General features: G+C 39.4%; 1 protein-coding gene across 1 annotated transcript in view; it reads left to right on the top strand.

Annotated features, from left to right (window-relative positions):
• The window catches only part of LOC124167671 (B-cell receptor CD22-like), a 773,246-nt gene that overhangs the window by 232,741 nt on the left and 514,202 nt on the right, over positions 1–26,303 (top strand). The window lies entirely within an intron of this gene.

The raw sequence follows: 26,303 nt of genomic DNA, 5'->3' as shown, positions 1-26,303 counted from the left end.
TCCTTAGCTGACAACTGTGGAGAATCTTCACGGTCTTTTGACAACTGCGTCTTTTATTCAAATTGTTTTGTCCGTAGGGATTTCCTTCCTTGTTAATTTTTATTTGGATAGCGCTGAGGGTGAAAGTTATTGAGGTAAATAATGATAATCTTTCACAAAAATAAAATGTTGGTACTCACTCTTATATGGCGATTCAGAGGTTTTCTGGGTTAGTGCTTCATCCTATGTGCTTCAATTTCGAGTGATACCTCGAGAATGCGGACTTTAATTTGTCGTAAACGCGAAAACATTTGACACTATCATTCCACTGTGGTACCGAATGTTCCTAAAAATATGCTCCGAACACAGCAATTGTAAAAAATCTCATTCAATATTGAAATTTTATTATTTTCTCCTCATAAATGATCCTAAAAATCTAATGGTAAAAATCTAAAACCATTTACTTAACTTCAATTACTTTATTTATTATAAGAAGATAGTATAACTTTGCCATGGGCATGGAATACGAAAACATACTTACGAGCATAAAAAGCGTGTATTGTTTTTCGTAAGTAAATTGATTGCATGTCCGATTTGCGCTCAATCATTTTATTTCACAACAAAACTTTTTTCTTCGCTATATTTTGCTCTCTCAGAGAAAGTTGTCATGAAATGGAAGCCCTTCCCTTTCAGTCGTTAAGGAATTAGGAAGATATAAATATTCCATCTGTTATCTCCGATGAAAGGATGAGAGTTAGGGAAGCAGTTCAAAGGATAAACAAAACGGATGTTATTTTCTAATTTCCAGTGGAGCTCCGTTGGAGCGCTCCAATTCAATTGAATTTCTTCGATCCATTTTCTCGTTGTTTGCGCCATCGGTACGGAACCATAAAACGAATTTGTTTCGATGCTATTCCGCTCTTTGTATGCGTTTCGGGCTTAATTTGTTTTCAAGAACTCTTTCTACTCTGGATTCATTGTGTTATTAAATAAATTGTATTATATATTTAGACATAAAATCTCTTAAAATACACCCCCTGAACCCGCTTCATTAAGTTCAGTGAGTATTGGAAGAAAGGAAGTTCACATTACTAAGGTATGAAAATCACGTCAGCGAGGATGGCAGTTGATGAAAACGACAGTTTTAAATTTTAGAAATGAACTTAAATCTAAAACTACGAATCGCTAGTATCCCTGGTCGATACAAAGACAATTCCAATGGTCTTGAAATGTGTGGGCCTTCATAGAGTTATCATTTATATTTCGTATAATTTACGCAAGCTTTCATCCGATCTTCTGTCACACATACTGAATTATCCACATTTAGATAAGCGTACGCCAAACGTATGTTCTAAAAAATTATTCGTGTCAATCCGGGTTTTATTATGCGACAATGAATAAAAACATTCCCTCGCAGGAGTTGCTAGAAAAACGCACTTTGGACTCCTACGCTTCTTCATTCTGTCTCTCTTTCCCAAATCTCTCTTTGACACTGTTGACGCACCGGTGATGCACTAATGCCTACTCTATAGCCAATAACAGAGAAAAGTTCCGACGTTTTAGTGGTAACATAAAATTCAATTTTATATATCTCCATGCAAATTTAGAATGATGAATCTATATTAAATTGCTATCAGTTAATTTTTTTAAATACTACTGTTATCCTGTTTTACTTTTGAATATGTTCATGTAGTTATTGCGTACTTCAGTACTTATATACTCTTTTTCTAGTTATTTTAATTAATATAAGTGCGTTCAATGGATTGCTAAAATAATAAATTTGATAAGTTTGGTCACATTGATCACATTGGCGTCTCTGCAAAAAATGTACATTTTTTCCTAAAATTGAAGTTATAATTAGTGCGATTGTGTATTTTCTCATTTGCAATTAAGTTGAAATTATTATTTATGCTATTACGAGCTACTAAGCTGGTTGATTTGTTACAACCAAGAAACTAAATTACTACATTAGAAGTATGTCACATAGATATTCCTAATTTATTTTTTAAATTTAAATCTATTGTTTAATATTTTTAATTGATTTTATTTGCATTGTGAATTAATTTTTAATGCTCGACCAGCGTTTTTTACTTATTTTACCTCTCATATTTTCGTACAATAAGCCTTCGAAATGGAAAATAAATACCCCTAACGTGAGTGCGTATGTTTTTTACGCAAGACGACCTACACTTTGAAATTTAATAATTAAAAAATACCCGTCTATATTTTGGCGAATGTAAATATTTACCGTGGCGACGGTTAAAGCGGACTAACAGGAATATTAATATACTCTCCGCTCCGCTTTATAAAATTCGTGGTCTGGTTATCAATAAGTACCTATTAGCTGAATAGAGCCCGGTTCCTTAATTCCTATACATAAATTTGCCGCGAATATCGAAATATTAGTGAGTTTTAGTATCGAAATGTTAGTGAGTTTCGTGGAGTGGAATCTCTTAAGGGCTATTCCCTTCTTTATTTTTGCGACGCCGACCGCGGAGGAGCATTTGCCATCCATAGTTTAAAGTGGTGCGTCATACTTTGTAACAACCGGTGGTAATGAATCACATTGCGCTAGTGAATCAATTCCGCAGTCGATAAACATTGGAAGAAGGTTCAAAATTTCTGATGCCTCATAAGTTTTATTTTACTAACGAATTTCCAAAACTTATGATTAGTAAGCCACAACCATGTGTTCGTTAATGAATCACAACAATTAGAAGCACAACCATGATTTTACCATTTAAAGATATTACGTCATGAAAAGATATAAACAATGGATGTAGCTAATACTTAGATGCTCCCTTTTTCACGAGGAATGATGAATATTAGAATTAGTTGAAAATATTGAATTTAGGCTCACTAGGCGGTCTTTATATTCCATTTTCTAAAATACTGCTCCTTAAATACCATGCTATTATTTTTGCCGAGAGTGCATCGCCCAGAAACCAGCCAATAAAAGGATATTTGTAGCACATACGATTGTAATGGGAACTATACGTGCAAAAACTGCCGTGTAATTGCTATGATAACTTCCTTACTTGAAGTCCTAGCCATCATTACTCTTTGATATTCTGATGCATACCGAGCCGGTTTGAAAATAAGCATGATGGTTCTGATGAGAAAGGAAATAAGTTGTGACTTTTGTGGGCTTTACGACAAATTGTGAGCAGGATTTACTGAGTAGGCGGTTGCGGCAGGCTGTTATATAGTATATATTTGAAATATGCCATTGTAATTGGACGTGAAATACTTGGAATTTTACGCGAAGAGATTCAGCGAGGGGGAGCGGAATTTGGCGGGAGAGCGAATTTATCGGACGAAGGACCTTCTTTCCCCGATTCATTTACATAGGGAGTAATTAAATACTCTTTTCGCGCGAATTTGGGCTGTTAATTCTCATTAAACGCGAATCTAATCATCGTATTTCCACAAGATGAAGAGCGACGCCCCATCGCAATCGAGCGGAACGCAGAGAGCAAATGTCTCCAATTCCCCGAGGCACCTCACGGGGAAATTCGCAGGAGCAATTAATTTGGCGAGGACAAAGGGCGAGGAAAAAAATCATTCGAATGCGAATCGAAGACGTTTCGCCAGGCTTTCCATGGGCCGAGTCAGGATAAGGATTGGGGATAAGGATGGCTCGAGGTGCCCCGGCAGACTTCCCATCTCGGGCACAATTTCATTATGACAACTGAGCAAATGCAACCCTCGCGGGGCTGAAGAAAGGAAAAGGCGTGGGAAGTGGGGAGACAGAGAGAGAGAGAAAGAAAGAGGGTGAATTAAGAAGGAGGAAGAGAAGAAAAAGGTCCCGGGAATGGAAAGATGGCGGGAGAAGGGAAGGTTAGCGAAAAGGCGACAAACTACGTCTCCTCAAAACACCCTGGAATTCCTTAAGGAGGCAATTACTCGAACATTAGCATATTTAAACAAATGTTTTATTAGTTTTTCTCGTGCCGTTCCCTCTCGCAATTTCACCCGTGTTTATTTTGCGCGCCGATCTGAGAAAGTTAGAGGGAAGGAAGATAAACGGAATGGGATTGTGGAGCTGAGCCTTTGGATCGAGACGAAGCAGTAGAAATAAGTATAGGGAGAAAGGGCGTGAGGACGGGGGAAAGGAGAAAGGCTGGCCAATCAAATAGAGACCTCACCACCTTTTCGTCATGGCAGTTAAGGTTTCGCAATTTTATTCCCAGCTTTTGAGTTGCCGTGTTTTTCCTCAGTTTAAAATTTGCGAAGGAATAGATAACGCATTGGTAGCGACTCTTTCCTCTCCGATTTAAAAGGTTTGAAAATGCACAATTTTCGATCCGTTACGTCGGATGAGAGGAGTAGTTCAAAGAACAAGGAAGCACAAATGGTGCTTTTAATATTACATTGGGATATTGCTGGATGGCCGTGGAATAGTTCCAAAAATTTTGAATTTTTTAAGCCAACTTGTAGTTATTTTTTATTTGAGTCCTATTTATATCCATGGATACTTCTTGTGATTTTTTAATTTTTATTTTATGAATTTGTTCGACTGTAATTTCATTATGTTGTGAAATAATGGGATCTTAGTTTATAAATACTTTACCTCAAAATCTACCACTTAAAGTATCCTTACACTCATGAGCGAGAATTGAAAGATGCGAGATCGCCGTGAAGGGAAAATTACTTGAGCGCGGATGGTGGTAGATGAAGCTGTAGTTTACAATTTCAGCCAATAGAATGACAAGGAGGATCCACGAGAACTGAGCCGTTGGATTGAGGCGTGAAGACGCTGTGGAAATATCACGATGCGTGGGCAGCGTGGCCTTTGTTCTATTTCGAGGTGGCTTTTCCTCAATGGAGAGGGGGCGGGGGGGGGGGGGGCGGAAAGAACACACCAAAAGAGACCCGGAGGGTGCATGTATATTTGGGGCTGGGAGGAATCTGAGGCAAATTAAAACATGGGCGGTGATTAATTGATTATGAAAGGGGTCGGTCTTCTTTTGCGTGCAAATAATGGTCCTTTCCTTCACCTCCTCTTGTTATACTTCTCTCTCTCTCTCTCTCTCTCTTCCCGGTTGGATAAAAGAGAACGGATGATAATTATAGCGGGGGAGATAAGGCGACGATTAACGTCGGCCTGATGAGAGAGTTTGGGGACAGGGAGGGAGGGATATTTCTCATGGAAAAGGAACGAGCAGAGAGAGGGATTCGATGAAGGGTGGGAGGTGCGAAGGACTCCTAAATGAGACAAAGACAAGCAAAAATCATGCAAAATGGAAGGATTCCGTCGTAAAATCACCAGCCGCATGTATCGACATGTAGTGCGAAGACAAATTAAATGAAATAACCTCGGACCAGCGAGATGTGTGCTTTCACCAATTCACCTTCCCTGTATTGCCGGTACTTTTGCCGTCGACCAAACACCCGCTGCCATGCTCCCCTCTCCTGCGCTGACAGCACTCGGCGTAATGCACTTGGATGTGGAAAATAGATAAACTTTCAGGAAATGCCGACAGTTATTTCCACCCGATGTTTGCTTTTCGACGGCAATAAAGGAAGGAGGCCATTTCAACCTGCACAAGTAATATATTTCCGCTTTTTTTATTGCCAAGGATGTTGGCTCCAATTCTTCTGCTAGGTAAGCAAATCTCACAAGAGGCGCATGCATGCATTGGCCTGTTTTTTGAGCGACGCTTTGGAGTATCGTTGCCAATCGGAAGACAAACATCCCCGCCAGGAGAGGGAGCCAACATCTGTCCATTCGCCAGCGTTGCTGCGCTATGGGTTGGGAACTTTGTAAGGGGTGGCACCTGAATGACTTACTGCGTGAACTTCATACATTCTTCTTTTTATAGAGATGAGTGTTTTGTCTCCATGGTCTCTCTTTATCATTTTTATGTGAATATTAAATTGTAATATAATGAAGAGGATAGTCAAGAAACTATACTGCAAGTTTTAAATAAAAACTTAAGTTCTAAAAAAGGTGATGATTTTTAAAAACCTTTCTTGTACCTAATGCATTGATGCTTCGTTCAAGCACTCCATGCTCACATAATTTGTATTGGTAGTCATTCTGAACAACATAGGAGTGCGTTGTGCAAGCAAATTTTATGGAATTACGAATATCATATCTCCCTTATTTCCTCATGACTATTAGTACGTCATGCCTTTCATAAATTTTATTGCGAAAGTTCTTTCGGCAGTGCGTACATATCGTTGGCATATCGCACTCTTTTCTCGTTTCATAAATCTCGGGTGGATTGGGAATTTTGTTGGAAAGGGGATCACCCGTGAGTCTCACTACGTCTTTTTCACAAATTCACCGAACAGGTTCATCGTAGATGCGATCTTCGTCTCAAAGGTGTTTATTACATCTTCGTCTCATTATTTATTACATTGTCATAAAAACTTGAAGATTATTTGAAATGTAATGGAAATGGTGGACCACACTCTTTGGTGAAATGAACTCTGTCTTATTCTGAGCTCATATCATATTCGTTCCTTCCTATGCATCGCAGTACTGAGATCTTATTGACGTATAACTATATTGTTGAATATCCTTTCCCTCTTCTATTCCTATGGCTATCACGACCCAGTGCAGTTAGGATATTCGATTATCGAATAGCTGTAGTCCTCGCATAAATGAAGTCTATTTTTTAAGGGACGCCACTCCCTCAAGTGTCTCCCTTCATCCATTTTGCTTTGTGCCTCTTCGCTTTATCATCTTTCGAATCTCGTTTTCTCCCCAGCATCGCATCTTTTGAGGAAAAAATGAACAGCAGGCGTCTCTCTTTTATCCTCTTAGCGGATGCTCCGCTAACTTTTATCTCTCGCTCTCTCTCTTCTTCTTCTTTCTTTCGCTTCTCCTCTCCTTCAAATCCATCATTCATTTCCTTCTCCAGCAGACAAGAGTGAGTGGGTCACCATGGTAACCTCTGCTCCATTTTTATGATGCCATGCCTGTCGTCACTAAGTTCTCTTTCCTCCGCAGTCCGTGTCCCTTTGTCTATTTTCACGTGTTTTTTCCTTAAGTGCTTTCACACTCTTCCAAAATTTCATTTTTAACTTGTGACTCTGATGGCTTGCGCTGGATGGATGTAATTACTTTATCTAAGGTTTTGATTCAATTTGAAAGTATAGAGACTCGCATTTTTGTGTTTTTAGATCCATCATCGGTGTAATTATTTGAGCCATTGGCGACGAAAAATCGAAGCTCTTAACCCTTCCAAAGGTTATTTGATGACATCAGGAGTTCATACTCATAAGCGGTTCGCTACTTCTCCGTTTCATCAGGGCCTCGTGGGTGGGAACCGCATGGATTGCTGCTTTTTACTCTTTCTCTCTCGCGAGCGAATGCTTAACACAGTGAAAGTTTCTGCGGGAACGAGTAAATGAGCCAGACCTCGAATGACGTCACCAACTCATGGTAATTGGGCATTGGTAACTTTAGACTTGACTTATTTTAAACTCGTGGCTGAGAGTGGCTAAATATTCATTCCATTTGCAGTTTTTCGTTTAACTTTTTCTCTTTGATATCTGGAAAGTGAGAGGAGCAAGCGACGGATTAAAAAAATGGTAAAATACTCTTGTTATATTTCAAATCTATTTCAATTATGAAATCAATAAATTCGTGAATTTCATTGAAGATATTATCCTTAAAATATTTGCATGCTAAATAAACTTGATATTATAAAACATTATTTTGATTTCAGTTTCACGAGGCCTATGGTATCTACCAACTGTGTGACGTTTTTCGTGTGAGGCGTAGAGATGTTTTTGTGGGCACATAAAAATTTATGAAGTATTTTACCAACGTTCGGAGATGAGACTGTAACCAATTCAAGGGTTAAGTAAATCATTCCCACCCCAGGATGTTGGCGCAGATCAGGTTTGAAGCGTAGGTATTGCTGTCCCAACAAAACAACGTCCCTGAGTTGGAGTTAACAGCATACCAGCCAGAATTTTCCCCTCAAACTTCTGGGTTGGAGACATCAGTCGAATTAGAGGGATATTCATTGGAACACAAGGAGGGGAAAGACATAGTGGGGTGAGGTGTTGGAGGGAGAGAGAGTTGTGATAGGACAATGGTAAAACTTCTCACTCCAAAGTGCAATACTATGGACTTAGCACCGATTTCCCCTTGCTTGCCAAGGAGTAAGTATTCCTCCGCAGTAGTCCTATATAAGTCTTGGATTGCAGGTAGGCTGGTTTCGGGGCTGGTTTCGGTGCTGCTTTCGGATGCTGCTTTCCGGAGGCGGGATTTTCCGGAGACAGGATTTTGCGAGACAGGGCCTTTTGCTACAGGGCCTTTGCGCGAAAATCCTTTGCGCGAAAAACCTTAGCGCGAAAAGTCCTTAGCGGGAGAAGTTCTGCGGATAAGTTCGGAGGAAGTTCGAGGAAGTGCAAGGAATTTCTGGGGGGTACCAGAAATGTTTGGGGGGGGGGGGGAGACACTAAAAACTGCCATACTGCATTGATGCAGTGTTGTGAGGACGACCTGCGTATCCGTTCTCTGTGAAGTTTTTTTCTGAAAACGTTCGAATTACTGTGATAAAAATCGTTAATTTTAACACAAAAAGCATGCTTTGATGAAAGCAAAAATCTTAAAATTAGAATACTGTTTGTAAATGGCCTAAACTCTTTGTAAAACCATTTGATTACTGACAGCGAGAAATGGAAGCATAATAATAATTCAATAAATTATCTGATCATGCGTTTGGAGTATGCTTCTGAAGAGAAGTGAGCCATGGACAATGGCAGGAGCAGAGGAATCATTGGTAGAGACTTTCGATAGGAGGTGCAGCAGAAAAGTGATGAGGATCAAATTAACCGAGTTAGTAACGAGGAAGTCCTAATAATAATAGGAGAGAAGAGAAGCCTCGTGAAAATATGTATAAGAAGACGAAACAACCTAATCGTCCATTTCTTGGGACATAATGGCCTGATGTAGACAGTCGTCGACGGACAAGTAGATGGCTGAAATGGAAAGGGAAGACCTCGAATAAAATGCGTGAAACATGTAAAAAAGTATGTGAAAGAGAGGAATTATGTAGGTGTGATAAGCTGTCAGAACTAAGTGAAGAGCTGTGTCATACCATTCTTATGATGGTTGACCAGTGATCTCATGACATTTGTCATTTTAGATGACTGTGAAGTCAAAAAATAAAGAATAATATACAAAAGCATACGGATTCTGAATGATTGATAGGTGGTACCATGATAGCTGATAGTGTCGGGCGCAGGGAAGCTTAAGTGTAAACAAATTTCATGATTCGGGCGGGTGGTCTGTGTCCTTTACCTATATATGCTTCTGATCGCTATAAAAATAAAGAAATGTAGGGATAGAAAGGGAAATTTCAATGCCTCAAAGGGAAGTAGATTTGACGCGAACTTGATCGTTTTCTCGTTAGTGGTCAGGGCGACTGTTGCAGTCGCCAATGCAGCCAGATCTTTCGACAATTCCCGCCCTCCATCGATCAACGCCCGCAGCAGCTGTTGCTCTTGCAAACAACGCCGCGACGGCCATGCATACCTTCCATCGCCCCCTCTTTTTGCTCCCATATCTATCTCCCCCCTGTCGACCGCCCTCATATATACACATCACACGGAGCGAAGCCTTTTCCTCCGACAGATAGTCTCCGCCCACGCTGGTCCAGCGAGTAACTAATGGTGACATATGCGCAGATGAACGACCCGTGGGCCTTCGCTTCCGCTGCGAACGGCGGAAGTCGAGGAAATCGCCGAAATTCAAATGCGAGAGAGAATGTGTACTTAAAATATGTGGCGGGTGATCTCTGAAACGACTCCATTGCTTTCTTCTCTTCTCTGCTGTCACACCTCGAGGTCTGAATTTATATTTCATTTTTTAAACTTTTCTTAAGTATTGTTTTATTTTTAATATCAATATTATTGAGTTTCTTAATTGTTATATACGTAAACGTTTGATATTTAACAGGCTGGCATTATTTTTGCGTGGAGGTAATCCCCTAAAAAAATCTTCTCCAAGAAGATCAGTGTTACTACATTAATTATACAGTTAAAATCCCGAATTTTGTTTGATTCAATTACCCCATTAGATTGGTATATGAATTCAATATGTTTTTACAGAGTTAATCACATTCCAAGATAATAATTTAGTGTCGAAAACTTGGTTTTAAAAATATCACCGCTCTCCAACCCTTTCTCTGATAACCTCCCAAAGCAGTATTTCTCCATGTTGAAGAAAATGCTTCCCAGTTGTGCTATTTTTCTCTCAACCTACTTATGCTTGAACCAGAGAAAAACTCTTTAAGGATTTGGGAAAAAGAAAAACTCTTTGGGATTTGGTTTCTGTCTTACCTTCATGGTATGAAACAAGCAGTCAAGGGACATGACGGGAAATTGTCAGAATGGAATTCTGTCACACTTGGAGTTCCCCAGGGTTCGGTACTTGGGCCACTTCTTTTCTCAATTTACATTCTAGATCTGCCCCAGCAACTGAAATATTGTAGATATATGCTTTATGCAGACGACTTACAGATTTACTACCACTGTAAACCCCAAGAAATTGCAGAGGCCGTAAGCAAAGTGAATTCTGAGGTGCTAAAACTGCATTCTTGGGCTGCATCAAATAATTTCATTTTAAATGGTGCCAAAACTAAAGCCCTAATTATGGGAGGCACACGTATGCTTCAGCGTATTGATTTGGACCAAATACCAAAAATAAAGGTTGATAATCATGAAATTATTTATTCCCAGAATGCTCGTAATCTTGGTGTCACTATTAGTAATAATATTTCCTGGAAAGATAACGTATCCCAAATTTCAAACAGAATAAATTCCACACTATATCAGTTGAAAATATATAAACATTTACTTCCTATGGACACCAGAAAGAAACTTATTTCCACGTTGATATTTCCTCATCTAGATTATTGCTGCTTAGTTTATTATGACCTTACTGAGGAACTAAACCTTAAGCTCCAACGGCTAATGCATTCATGTGCCAGATTTATTTATGGTAAACGGAAGTTTGAACACATCAGTCCCCACCTTCGGGAACTTGGATGGCTACCAGTTTCTCTTAGGAGAAAATATTTCCTGGGATTGTTCATTTTTAAATTAATACGTAATCATATGCCAGCTTATCTGTATGATATGTTTCCCATAAGACAGACTACTGAATCCTCATTAAAAATTAGACGACAAGTTTATTTTTACTTTCCACCACACAAAAGTTATGTATATGGAAAATATTTTGTTGTAAGTGCAATAAAATTATGGCATTCTCTGCCAGCTAACTTAATCCAAGTGAAATCAATAGAATCTTTTAAATATAAATACTGGAAATATCTTTATAAAACTCTTTCTTTGTAAAAGTCCTTCCCACCTTTGTATATTGTATATTCTTGAACACTATTAAATAATATCATATGTAATGTAAATGTGCACATCTATAATATTATTATTTGTATTCACTAGTGCCGACTGATATATTATAATGTAAATGTATTGTTTTTCTAAGGTGGCTTTTCCACAGAAAATAAACAAATATATTATTATTATTAAAAGAGCTTCGATACTCCGGGTGTTTAGTGCCGATCATCCCATCAGTGACAAAGCATAATTATTTCGTTCAATGGCATCAACGTATCAAAACGGTAATGCACCTAGCGTTTTTGTCTATTGTGATTGAAGATGGCTAGAATTCCTAATTGATATGTTCCGAAAGGCTATTGCCTTTTGTTTCTCATTTATGGTTGTGCTCTTTGTTTTCGGCGGTCTTGTGTCTGTTTTTATTTCCTTTCTCACTATAGAGTCTCGCTGTGGCTGTAAATAAGGTATATTCCACAGGAAAAGGCTCTGGAATGATAGGTATATTATCGGTACTGCTACCAATAATCTGGTTCCGTGAGATTACAGGCTTGGGAGCGTGTTCCAAGACGGCTTGTGGGGAGGCGCTGTGGGCAGGAAGCCATTTTGAGAGCGAACATTTGAATTTGTCTCGTGGCGTGAAAGGCTTCCCCCAAGCGGAATGGCGACCAATGGAAGAGACTCTTCCCTCTGCATCACCCGTCGCTATGATATGTCGCTAAAATGACGCCTCTAAATGCGTTGACGAAGGAAGGAAATGCAAGAAGAAGGGGGGAATGTACGCGTATTATCTCTTACGCACTATCAAGTTTCCACTGTAAATTTTGTAAACTTTTTGAAAAATCGCGTTATAATAAGCGTTTCGTAATCTATCGAATGGCCTGTCGTACCTCTTTTGTTTATACCAATGCACATTTGCAGTTGAAAGAGTCTTAAACAGGCCTTACATAAAAGATAGGTTGGTAGAAATGATTTTGTTTTCATTATTTGTGATGGCGACAACGTTTTAATTTTGTTTCCGTTCATTTTTCTGTTTGCTCCTGCTTTAAATTGCAATGTTATCCATAAGCTGGTGCAACAAAGAAAATGATTGAATAGCGTATTATCTTGGGTAATAAAGCTGTAAGGAAATTTAATTAGAGACATTCCTGAGGTATAATCATTCGCGATCATGTTTAATAACATGTGATTAAAGTCGACATACTAGACCCAATCCATGCTAAGGATATAACCCAGTACGTTAAAGTCATCTCTATATCGACGTTAAAAGCCTGCAAATAAAGTTTACTTGCGCATCTGAGCTAGATATTCATATGCAGCAACTACTTAATGCAATTGTGTGCATCAAGTATTCCTCTTAAGCTTACAAAGGGAAGCTGTAGTCACACCTTATTCACATTTCAAAACAAAGGTTGATTATTTACAATAATAATATATTAATGCGTTTGAGTAATCAATTATAATGGCAACCGATTTAGACTAGTAGTAAGAGTCCGTTGCTGCCACGCGGAGGACCCATGTTCAATGCTTTATGCAGGGATACTATTTTTCCACTTTTTTTGTATTTTTTTGCAGAAACTTAAGTTAAACTCCTAATTTTATGATTTTCAATCAAAATAGTGTTTTCTGGATACACAATCTTTCACATGTGCACTCTAGATCGGTTTTGTTATTCTTTCGATTTTGATAGTTTTTTTCGAACTGCTGTGGCCATTTCGCTGACAATTACCAAATCAGCTCGATAGAATTTATGAAACTGGTTTCTTAATTATTTCTGAATTTTTCAATGTGCAATATGGACCCAAAAGTTTGATAAATTTCATCAGAAATCGATAGTTCTAACCAAACTTTTTTTCCGTGCAGTGAAAGAGTTAAAAAATGTAAAATACGAACGCACATAACGCAAGCAACTTCTCTCTTTCAGTATGTATGATAAATTGAGGAACGAATATTTGCGGTGCGTAACCAAGGACAACACAATTAGTAAGAATAACTAAACCTTGAGAAGCAGAAGTTGCGCCACAAACTTTGTCCGAAAACTTTTGAAAGTGAAGACTGTAGAATGTACGTACATATGATCATAATGTTTAGCATGAGTGGTCTTAAGTTTCTACAGTGACTTGTCCTTTCAGCACAAATTTTTAATGCCAAATTTTAGCAAACATGTTGTTACAAGTACCGGTTTCATGAGTTGCATAGCGTAAATTAGGGAAGAATGCCGCACATTTTGTAAAATAATATTTTAATATCGTCCTATTTTGCTTTTCCGATTGAACTAAGAAGTAAATAAATTGACTGGTCTTGTTTCTGGCGCACACACAAAAACTTATACAGTACTTAAATCATTCTTCTCTTAGCTGAAAGAATTATTTTCGCAAAATATTATTTCGAGTCGTCTCTCCCTTACGGTGCGGATCTAGAGCTATGTTTATGTCATGTATTATAAACAAACACATGTAAAACCAAGAAATTTAACAAGCATAGGTGAAATTTATCCCATTTTCATTGAAAAATACAAGTTGAACCGAAGAAATTCAGTTGAGAGACTTAATATAGGATTTTTTTAGGTTTCTAAAATGCAAGTTGAAAAATAAAGTAAGGCGATTAACTTAAGTTATACCTTGCTTAATTAAAAACTTGATGTAGCCTGCAAACTTTGCTTAGGGATGTTCAAAATATGCGCACAAAAAATGAAATGCCGCACTACACAAAAACAATTTTTAGTTTCGGTATACACGTTAAAAAAGTTATAACGTTTATAAAAACGGGTTATAATTCATTTGAAATCATTTTTCATTCCGGTCGGCGTATGTCTTGCATGAGAGAAATACGGCGTTTCTCCCTTTCTCCAAAGGTGGGACACCGCACCTCGTAACTTCATGGCGTTTGTTTGGCAATTTAGCGTAACTAGACTGAAAACATTCCGAGCAGAACTTACTGTTGGTGCAAACCCCAGACAATTGTAATGTAGCAGCAGTTTAACGCTCGATAAACATTTAGAGCAAGGCGAGGAAAAATTTGAAGGTACTTCATAGATAAGTCTAGTACTTAAGGTAAAGTATTAGACTTATCTCAGTATTTGCGATTTAAAATCTGTAAAACCAATGAAAAACAAACGGCATCTACTCCGTCTCTGCATTGGGCATTTTCCCGCGATCTGTCGGGAAACACCGAAACTAAGGGTGGTGCGGAGTCTATACCGTATGCGGTGTCTCTTCCCGAAGTACCTACCCAACTTAAAGAAGGGTAAAATGGAGCTATGTAAGAGAGTGTAAATTAATGATCGCTCATTGTTTTCAATTAGCCCCATTTTCTAGCTGTTAATCGATAATTTGGGCTTCAATATGAATACGTATATTACCTACATAACTTTTTTGTACGATTCTTATGTTCTAATTTTTTACGTGTTTATTTTAAACAATATTAATTTTTTCCTAGTAATCTAAACATTTAATGAATTTGAGGTTATTTCGTTTTAAAATCAAAATACCCGATCATCATAGGCTTACCTTATCATGAAAGCACAGCGTGAGTACTAACAATATTTTTATAATTTTCTGTGAAATAGAGTTTGCCTCTTTAGTGGTAAAGCTTCCTAAGATTCCAAAGAACGCTATAGATAAATGCATTCTCCGTTCAATTTGTGATAAGTACAGTTACAGATCAGGATGAAAAATTCGGTATTCTTGACTGTAACTTTTTGCGAAGAAATTAAATTTTCAAGAAATAGCTAAAGGTGAGTCTTTAAAGAAACCAGAAACTAATGAATTTGGCATGAACTTTGACATTGTATTTAACATGATCACTATCGGTTTTTTGAAACTATATCTCCAAGTAAATATTTGACCATGTGTATGCCTGCGGTTGCATTAACCCAGGGCAATAAATTTTGCTTATATCTACCTAATTGCCTCTAGTCAATATACTCAGTAATATTGAATGATATTGAACCGTGCTGCAAATTAAGGTTATGACATGATGCTAATATTTGTTTTCTTTATTTTCAGGTAAGTTCGTAATTTTAGCTCTGATCGTCCTTCCTAGATCACTTGTTCGTACACTTTGATGGATTCACGGCAGCTGTGACCGATTATGAACGCCTGGGTAAGTCCCAAAGAAACGGAAGTATTTATAGAAGGAAATAAGTAGCATTGAAATTGAAGTCATCGCTATTGAAATGATGAATTTGTTTATGATTGTCCTATATTTCGATTTCTCGTCGTCCAACACGCAGACAAATCTTGCTAGTTGACGTTAAATCTTCGGATTTTTGAATGTAGCTAAGGAACGCATTCTCTATTATGAATTTTTTGCCTACTGCATAATCAGATTTCTCAATTTTTTCATATTTTCCGCGATTGCGATTTCATTGCGTTTCAAAAAATTCGAAACGCTCATAAATATTCTGTGCTAAACTTTTGGATACTTTTTTAAAATTTTGAAGTAAAAACCTTTTACTAATATAAACGATCGGATATTAATATATTTTTGAACAATATTCATTTTTTTGTTTATGTTTCACAATGTGGCTTCAGATAATGTGATTTCTGTTAAACCTTAAAAAAATTTTGATAACCCATTAGTCATCATTGCAATTGAGTTTCGAAATGCGTCCTTCATAGAATGTCTGCTCTCCATATTAACAAATATATTGATTCCGGCTTTTATTCGGCTATATATTAGGCCTATTATTCTTCACTTGCGCATGAGGATATAATATCCGAAGACCATCATTGATATTAAGTCCAGCGAATATTATCAGTGTACCAGTTAGTGACAGATTAATGTATGCGCGCATGAAATAATACTCTGAGGAAAGTAAATATAAATCAGTCGAAATTATTTACCTATTATTTGAGCCTAAACCGTTCCTTATTTTTATATCGTAGAAAATGCAATTACGTACGTCTTACTGTTACTCCGTCTTAGGTACGGACTCGCAGTCAGTTGTCTCGCGGTCATTCCTCGGCTTCCGTGTTCAGTGAGCGCCGCCTCTGTGTGTGACATAAATGCATGTAAACGACCCTGGAGTTTCCAAAGATAGGGACTTAAAGGAAATGCTCCCATCTCTTGTAATAGCCTCTCCGAGATTTTTGGCGCATTTTTAGGATTCTTTCTCCTTTTCACCGATACTTGTTCATTTTTCCAAATCTCCTCCCCTCCTCCCCCCCCCCCAACTCTGACGTCATCCCCACCTCTTCAGCCCAGAACTCGGAGCGAAGAAGGATGGGGGAAAGAAAAAAAAAGACGGAAAGAATGAAATTTCTCCGGCAAAGTTCCTTCCGCTAGCTCTTCCCTCTGTCTGCTTTTTATCATCTGCGAAATAAAAGAGAAGTTCCTCGGTGACTTACTCAGTCCGAACACGCTACAAGAGCGCTCAGCGTTTTGCACACTTTTTAAAAGAAACGGAATTCCCAAACTCGGTTCCCCGGAGAACAAAGTCTTCTTCCCCCCTCTTCCTTGGCGCCTGTGGGAGCACAGAAGCGCCACCCCCTCCCGACGGCCACTTTCCCAAGAACCATCAAACGTCTAAATTACTCGCCGTTTTCGAGACATACGATGCATGTAGGTATTCTCATCTATCCGCATTCATCTTCGGCAGCAGTCATAACGGCTCTTTCTTCAATTAGCCGAATCGATTAACTGTTGTCTAAGCTCGCATTATAAAGTCCGTTCTAAAAGCTCAACTTGGCGTTACTTGAAATTGGGTTACTCAAACATGTAATTTCATTATCCACCAGTAAGATCTCAGACTTATGAAAATCGAAAATGATTTAATAAAACACTTGACAGTTCAAATGGCTGTTGATAGATGCTATTATTTTCCCTCCCTCCACTTAATAAGACATATTTCATCTTTCTCAACTACCTAATTACCATTCATAGTCGACTTACGCCACATTTAGTTGTTGAGAATCAATTTTAACTTCATAGTTATGCCAAGTTAAGACACCATCATTTTTTATGAATGAGGCTTTTTAACGAAACCTCGTTTTAACGATTTTCATTAGATTGATTTCCGTTATTAAATCAAAACTCAATTGTGAAATCTCTTCATGTCTTTTTCCACGGTCATTTACTTTAAAATTTGGCAGTTATTCCGCACTGTATTCACCCTTCAGTACTCATAACAGTTCCTCTTAAGTTGTCCATTAAGAATCCGCTAATTAAACTGCTATTTAATGCTGTATTCACCATTTTTGTTTTTTTTCGGGATTTTTTATAAATGCTTAACTATCAAAAGAAAAGAAGCTACATCCGCTTTGACCACTTTTAATACTTTACCGAACGAAACTCATCATAATCTGTGAAAAGTAAAATTCGAAGAATTTGATGAAAATTAGATTAGAATTATTGTAAACATAGCAAATGACAGCTGAGTTTGAGGGGCTCTTTGGTCCAAGGGAAGCTACTTATTCTAGTGCAGATCAAAGCTCTGCAGCAAACTTTTATTTCGATCCTTGGCTGTCAGGTGCGAACTTTTGCAGACAAATATCCATTTACGACAATTCCTATAGGATTTATTTCCTTGACCCCTAATTTTGATATGAAGAAGCAATACAAGCTCCTGAATGCAGAAACCATATTGATTTAACTCTAAAAATAGTGTAGCTTCTGTAAACATCGCAAACCTACGCAAAGTTCGGAATCAACGGCTTCGATACGGCACGCAGCAGTACAGATCAAATTCCGGTCGAGCTATTGGTTTCGATATTTACAAGGGTGTGATTCGTGAACTATGACTTCTTCATTTGTAGTGGTAGGTATATTCAGTATGCTTTCTGAACTTAGTTCAAAATCCATCTACCTTTATCAGTCTAGAATTTAAATTCATTGGAAAGAAAACTATAAGGATACTAAGTGCTCAAAATTGGGTAGTAAAATGCTTACTAGCAAAATAAGTGGATACATTTCAGATGAAAAATTAAGCGCAAGGAATTTTAAGGAAATCTAATTCTATTTTTAAGAGTGCATATTTGCAGTGTACGAATATGTTATTAGCACGTCGCTTCGATTGGACATCAGGGTTCCTCGGACTCGGGTTTTGTTTTGCAGACAGCAGGTTCAGTATTTTTATGTGTGTGGCAATGTGCCTAAGAGATTAAAAAAGATCGTTAGCCGAGCAGTCATTAGCTTGTTTCGCCGTTATCATATCGATCCTAGTCGTGTAATGTCGGAACCTCCGTGTCCTCCCCAGCTGCCGCACTTGCTTCTCTTTTAATATCCATTCCGCCCGATTCAGTTTCCAAACAAAGTTGCTAAAGCCGTCGTCGCTGCATTTGACATTGATGAGAGCCGCGCTCCTCTTCTCCTCTTTCTCAAAGTTTTCGTCTTCAAAGAAGTGCGATGCGAGGGGGCTTTGAAAGATCAATCGATGTGATCGGAGGTCATTACCCACCTTTCACTGTGACTCGAGAGCTGCTGGTGTCAAAATTAAAACCCTTGCTCTGTTATGGCGTTGCCTCGGCTTCGATCTCTGCCGCTCTTTGCGGGGCCTTCGGAGGGAGAGGCTCGATGAAAGGCGAAAAGTGTGGAGAGAAGGGAGGTGTTTGCAAATGGCACCTCAGGATTCTCTCAGAAGACCCAATAGGAGGAGATCACGGAGAGAAAGATGTCATTTGATATGTCGATATATCGAGAGAGCTACTCAAGGTGCAGTTTCGGGCACTGATCGATATCTAGCGAATTTCTTTGCTTGTGAGACCAAATAGTTATTTAAAAATTGCACTATAGCAAGGCTGAAATGTGCGGTCGTGGATGTAGGATTGGTTTAATGATATCCAAGAGATAGCAACGTCTCATTGTCATTTACTCTTGTTTTCTTATTGTCATTAGATGTTCGTTTGATTTTGTTCTACTGATAGAACTGGCTTGGAATGGGGAAAATAGACTGCTGCTGTGTTGCAATCATATAATTGCAATTCTATGAGTAATTACCCACGCATTTTAGCACGTTTTCATAAAGATACTCTCTTGCTTGTTTTGCTTATGGGAAAAATCTTGAGTATAAAATTTAGCCCACCTCCCATTTGGCCGTCGAATTCAAAAATTTTAGGAAAGATCGGAACAAGATGTGGCAATGCATTCTCGAGTAATTTCAAGTCGTTCTCAGGCAGTTACGCAAAAACTAATGCAGAAGGTAAATTGCACCTGTAGTGAGATTAAAAGCTCAGCCCAAAAAAACAGTGTTTACCAGCGTGATAAATAGCGACTGTAATTAGGATTGGAATGTGAGGTTTAATGGAAAAATATAATTTCTAGTCCGTTTGCTTTGAGAGTTAAAGACAAGGTTTATGCAACTATAAGTGTTCGAATACCGTTCTAATGATGATTATTAGGCAAAGAAATGTGGACGGACAGGACGTAGTCTATCAAGTATGGCTAGCGTATGAATGAAAGGAGGAAGAGGAAGAAAGGAATCACAAGTGGAGCAATCGATAGCTGCTCCAGAAGAAGAGAGTGTTTCGTATTTTTCCCCCGACATCCACCCCATTCCACCCTTCGTGTGTGTGCCGCGAGAAGACTGTGGCTGAGTGGGCTGGTAGCCGAGTGCATTCGTCTGAGGCATGCACCCGGATACCTGGCCGCATGGCGATGAGGATGCAGCAATTAAAATTCGGGGTTGGAATGGAAAGGGGGCGCACCGCGAGATGTCTCCACCGGCGGCGTGGGCGGAGTGAAGGGAAACTATTGAATGGGCAATTTTATTTTTTATTTATTGTGGTATAATTTGAAAAATCAGTGATACGCATTTGCTCCTCTACTGTCTACTTATTGAGTTTTTCACGTCGAGAGATGACGGATTTAGCCCTTTCGGAGATAAGTTGATGACGTGATGAACCTCTGCTGAACGTTCCACCGCCACTATGTTACCTCTCGGCCTCTCACATACGACTCGCAAGATTCGAAGTTTTTACTTGCTCAACTGTGGGCGATTCTCCACCCACATGAGCGATATCCCTTGAACGAAGCAATTGGCTATGGCTCCTGATTAAGTCAAAAACTCATGAAAAGTGTTTTGGTAGATTGTCATTTTGTAGCGATGCGTAAGTGAGAGAGGTTCTTCATTTTCGTCTATCATTCTTTTCCGTGAAGCGAATTGTTTCAAAGTATTGCGATATCGGGTTTGAGTAATATGCGAACCCATTGCGGAGGTGGATGAACAATTTAAGGCGATTGCGCACATAATATGAGATCGAGTCACGGCAGCAGGCGGCAAAAGGAGTAAACTCTAGGTGCTCGAAGATTATTTTCATCAGGGAGGGGTTTACATTGAGAATAGCACTTGCCATCGGGACAGATTTGAAACTGTTATCCCAATGTTATAAGGCGTACCTTTGGTTGGCAACTATTGGCCGAGGAGTGGGGCAAGGCTGTCCGCTATCGCCACTTCTTTTTAACGTATACACTAGGGCGGATCGCAAAAATCGATTTTTTTCAAATCCATCTGGCCCAATGAAAAAAGTTGTGGGACCGATCAAAAATAAGGCCTGAAAATTTTCAGACCTGTACGTGAACCCCTGACCCTCGCTCAAATGCAATTTAGGGGGGGAAGGTCAAAATTCGAAAAATATAATATTTTATGGTCATTTCCTATAGATTTTGCCGAGTTACTGCCCTTTAGGGCAAAAATTTCGTGCATTTTGACGTATCTGCCACCGTTTAGCCACAAAATGCCTAATTTGAGTCCGCGTCCGCGAAGAAAATATTCCAACGCCCACGCAGCGTCGCGGATACCAGAGCCGCAGGCCGATCCCTTCCCCTCCACGCTCGCTTCTCCCCCTCCCACGCCTCTAATACAGCAAAATTCATTCCGCGCATGCTGCTAGGAGGTCGTTTATCTTTGATAATATAAATCAGAAGATGGTAGAAGGTAAAAAACGATGCGTAGTGAGACGACTTGTCCCTTATTTGGCGCCTCGTCGGCGTTAAACAAATCGATGTTACCAACTTTTAGAGAAGTGATGAAATATTTTCAGATCTGCGCACGCAGGAAAGGAGACTACGATCTATGAAGACACCTCTCGAGTGGCTATGAAGGTGTGCTAACTATGGTGACGCGCTTCTCTTCCATTATGAATGTGACTAAATGGATTTAGCGGTACCACAGGAAGTACTAAAACTTACGAAAATCGTCATTTGCCAAAAGTAGGGTTTTATTGAAGTAAAGACTCAAACAATTTTAAAGGAACATTTTAAATTATGCGATATTTTTGCGTGTAAGTGCATTGAGGAGCGTAAGGTTCCCCCAATGAAGAAGTATTTTGAGAGACAATCTGACGAAAAGATAGATGATGGCTGCTGGATTGAACCCTAAAGAAACTCGACAACTGAGGAAAAAAGGGAATCGTAGGAAAGCGTTGAGTCATCATCGTCAATTCTTGTACGGGAAAATAGTATCAAAAATTTTCTTCATCTATTCATCCGAAGAAAATTAAACTGGCGAGAAATTAGCCGATTTGTATCTCTACTTTCCTCATGAAATAAACATTAACGACTATAACCTCAAATTGGAACTTCTTCGCGGAAAATGCGTCTACCAACTGTGATAGAGGTATATGCAAGAACCAAGCAACAGCAATTATCGTTCCCGCAATTTTAGCGGACGCAAAAGTCATAACTTCGTAAGATACATCAAAGCTAGTTTACCAGAATTACTTACGTAGACCGGAAAAGATGCTAATTACTGTGAATAAGAAAAGAGAGGTGTCATCAAAGGGCCTTATTTTATTGGAATGAAAAACTATACTTTTGTCTGATGAAAAAAGGGAAGAGGACTTATCAATACAAGTTTAGAGGGGAATGTGTGGTGTTAGCTGAAGAAACAGGGTTCCTCTTTTGGAGGTTTGCCTCCCCCGTCGGAGGATTAGCAAAAGTTATAAAATCTGCGATTATCGATTCCTTTCCGAGTGAAAATTAGATACACAGAATTAAAAAGGATTTGATTATGATGGTACTAAGCGAATAGCGCCCAAAAAGGAGGCATCATCCCTTTGCTATAAGCATAATTACAACATCCCTTGCAGTGTGGGTAGACTCTTCTCGGGATTCCCACCGGGTTAATTTTTCCATAATGGCCAACATTTCAAGCTCCGACTGGGGGCTCATCCTAAGGGATAAATTTTGTTGAACCCCGAAAAGAGTTTACACACATCATTCGCCGGGAAAGCATCAAATCGTATTTCATCCCTTACAGTGGTCTATTTACTAATTGCACTAAGTTGACTTGGATTTGCTACATAAACGTTGGGAGGGTAATCTAGGGACCCAATTTGCGTTTCTGCAAGGATGCGTTTGGCGACCAATCCGAGATTTTTTAATTGCTGGATTTTAATATCGACGTAAAGGACTACCCGCTGATGATATATTGGAGAGAAACTCCGGTTCCTTCGGATATATCTGAGCTTAGAGCTGTGGAATTTAAAAATCTATTGATGAAAGTTCAAATTTGAATTTCAATATTCCTTTTATTATACATACGGACGAGAGATTCGCGAAAGAATTTGCCAAAACTTTGTTGAAGGCAGCAAAAGACGAGGAATGACACCAACAAGAGAAAAACAGACTGGAAAGCAGGCAATTGAGTAATTCCTTCATGATTGTTCCTCACTGGACGATGCTGATACATCAAATATTAGTAAGACTAACGAAGAAAGACGCACTTGGTGTGAATTTTGGTGCATCTGGGGCGTTCGAGAGGGGAGCGGGGAGGTTACGCCGGCGGCCTTCACCCTTATTCATCCGTTTAGTCATAGCTGTCGGACAATACCGGAATAGAAGTGCATAACCTAAGTTCCCAAACTTTCATAGCCACTCGAGAGGCGTCTTCATAGATCGTAGTCTCCTTTCCTGCGTGCGCAGATCTGAAAATATTTCATCACTTCTCTAAAAGTTGGTAACATCGATTTGTTTAACGCCGACGAGGCGCCAAATAAGGGACAAGTCGTCTCACTACGCATCGTTTTTTACCTTCTACCATCTTCTGATTTATATTATCAAAGATAAACGACCTCCTAGCAGCATGCGCGGAATGAATTTTGCTGTATTAGAGGCGTGGGAGGGGGAGAAGCGAGCGTGGAGGGGAAGGGATCGGCCTGCGGCTCTGGTATCCGCGACGCTGCGTGGGCGTTGGAATATTTTCTTCGCGGACGCGGACTCAAATTAGGCATTTTGTGGCTAAACGGTGGCAGATACGTCAAAATGCACGAAATTTTTGCCCTAAAGGGCAGTAACTCGGCAAAATCTATAGGAAATGACCATAAAATATTATATTTTTCGAATTTTGACCTTCCCCCCCTAAATTGCATTTGAGCGAGGGTCAGGGGTTCACGTACAGGTCTGAAAATTTTCAGGCCTTATTTTTGATCGGTCCCACAACTTTTTTCATTGGGCCAGATGGATTTGAAAAAAATCGATTTTTGCGATCCGCCCTAGTGTACACTGAGGAGATGGTAAGAGAAGCGTGAGCTGACTTGGAAGCTAAAGTAAAAGTGGGAAGAATAAGGTTTTAATCAGTGAGGTTCGCAGATGATCAGGCGTTGATTAGCCAGTCAGCGAGTGGACGCGTTAAAGCATCGTTTCGATAGGTATGAGATGAGGATTAATCGTAAGAAGACCAAAGTCATACGATTTTGGAAAGCATCGCGAGCGAGGAATTTTAGAAGATAAAAGTCGGTGGGGAAAAACTTGAGCAGGTAAAGAAAGTCAACTATATAGGCGCCACATTGCAGGAAAATGGATGCAGTAGTAAGGACAACACGAAGAGAATCGTGCCAGCAAAGGAGGCGTTCATGAACAGGGCTGAGCTCCTGAGAGGATTGTTGTGTAACAGTTTAAAGAAAAGGTTAGTGAATAGTGTGATTTGAAGTGTAGCTCTCTACGGTGCGGAAATGTGGACATTTAGGAAGGAGGGCGAAAGAATATTGGAGGCATTCGAGATGTGGGTATGGAGAAGAATGGAGAAGGTAAAGTGGACAGAGAGGAGGAGAAACGACGAAGTTCTGGACATGGTGGGTGAGGAGAGAGAGCTTCTAGATGAGATACGGAGGAGACAGAAGGTATGGGTGGAGGGGGAACATTAATCCCGCCTGCAAATATCAGGAGTTGTCAGAGGAAATTCGGAATAAGCGAGGTGGACGAATTGATCAGTGCAAATGCGCCATCGCTATAATACGTAACTGTTTGCAGGGGCGCCGACTTATAAAAAATATTGGGGGGGCCCATATCGGAGGTCTTGCCCCGGGAAGAGGTTAAATTCAAAGTGTGTCGCAGCACCGAAACACTACCATGATTCACACCACTTGATTCAGTTAACCTGCTTAACCTTATAATTATTTGTTTCAACACACATTGTTGAATTTATTTTAAAAGGTAACTATCGTCAAACATGGGAAATAAAAATAACAAATATATTTACGTGATTTCACTAAGCATAATATAACTTAATTATTTTCTTGAATTATTGAGGGGGCTCCGCCCCCCCAAACGAATCTTTGAGGGGGCTCGGGCCCCCTCAGGCCCCATGGAGTCGGCGCCACTGACTGTTTGCATCTGCTCATTTTGTCCCACCTTCACACATATTTTCAATACACTCAAGCGAGTCGTTGCATCATTGTATTTCCGACGTTAGACCGTTGTTAATATGCAACGGTTAAAATCTTTGAAAATAGCGAGAAGATTTCACGCAAATAATTCGATGGGAATTTATATGGGAAGGATTACGCCATAACCCATAATTACTTAGCTCTATGCCATCTGAACGCCCTGCTCATTTAGAAAAACATCAGGAAATTCCGACGGATTACTATTCAAGTGTCAATAATGGTGCGTACTGCATAAACTGGCTGGTATAATGCGAGCTATACCAGATATCGATGTGCAATTTTCTTTGCCTTTAGTTTTCCTCGCCAATTAGATTTGACACGCCTTTCATAGCCTTCATTGCAATTTGGTGTTCTGTTTAAATAGCACAATGAGTCGGTATTGTTGATGCTAGTCTCTCCAGCGCTCTACCAGAACATTTATTGCTGATGCCGGTAATGATTTCTTCCATTATAATCATAATATTCCAATTGAATAATTATCCTTTTGTGAAAACGATGCTACCGGATTCAGACTGGCAAAAGTTATCGAATAATTGACTGTGTACCGAAAACCAATGAGTAATTTGTTGGAAAATGCCCTTTAACTTTTTTCAAATTCAATGACATCCGTATCCATTCTCAAAAGTGAAATTGCGACGCCATTAGCGATCTGCACGAGATGAAAAGTTATTCATTATTTTCGTTTACAGTTTAATGTGATGGAGATAGAATGGCTTAAAGAGGCGTCCTTAGTTTGGCTAGTAGGACGTTATATCTCCAAAGATGTGTTTTATTCATTGTCTGGTCTTTGAATTACATTAAACTAAGTACATATTAAATTATTATCATGTACTTTTGGCGCAACAAGTGCGATACATTTTCCGGTGTAATCGCATTTCGTTTAATTTAGTTTCATGGCTGGAATGTTTCACCTTGGCGAATTAAAACATTGGAACACTCTACTCGCTTATCTTGATGGTCAATTGCCGCACATCTACAAGGTCTGACCACATTGCCATTTATTCTTTTCAAATTTAAATTATGGTTCAGGAAACTCGGGGAAACAGCTTTGTAAAACAACACCAGGGCTTAAAAACTCTCGCTTCTTTATGGTTAATGAAGTTCTGGTCGTTTGGCCAGGAGCATGTTTTTTGATGACACTCTGCGCTCCTCTTCAAACATGTCCGTAGGCCTCTTGTTTCCCCCGGATTAAGGAGATCGTTTCGCTGAACGGAACAAAGGCAAACACACGCGAAAAAATAATAGCGGAGGGGATTTGATTCATTTTTAAACTCGCTCCAATGGTCCTCGTATGGTGCGGGCTTAGCGCTTTGGCGCGCAGTTTACGGCCGACGACATACGTATGTCCGCATACACGTCCTTTTGTTTACCTTTTGAGGCTAGCGGGATGTATGTGTT

Source organism: Ischnura elegans, chromosome 11, assembly GCF_921293095.1.
Source record: "Ischnura elegans chromosome 11, ioIscEleg1.1, whole genome shotgun sequence".
NCBI classification, from domain to species: Eukaryota; Metazoa; Arthropoda; class Insecta; order Odonata; family Coenagrionidae; genus Ischnura; species Ischnura elegans.
This window is presented reverse-complemented; position numbering and strand designations above follow the sequence as displayed.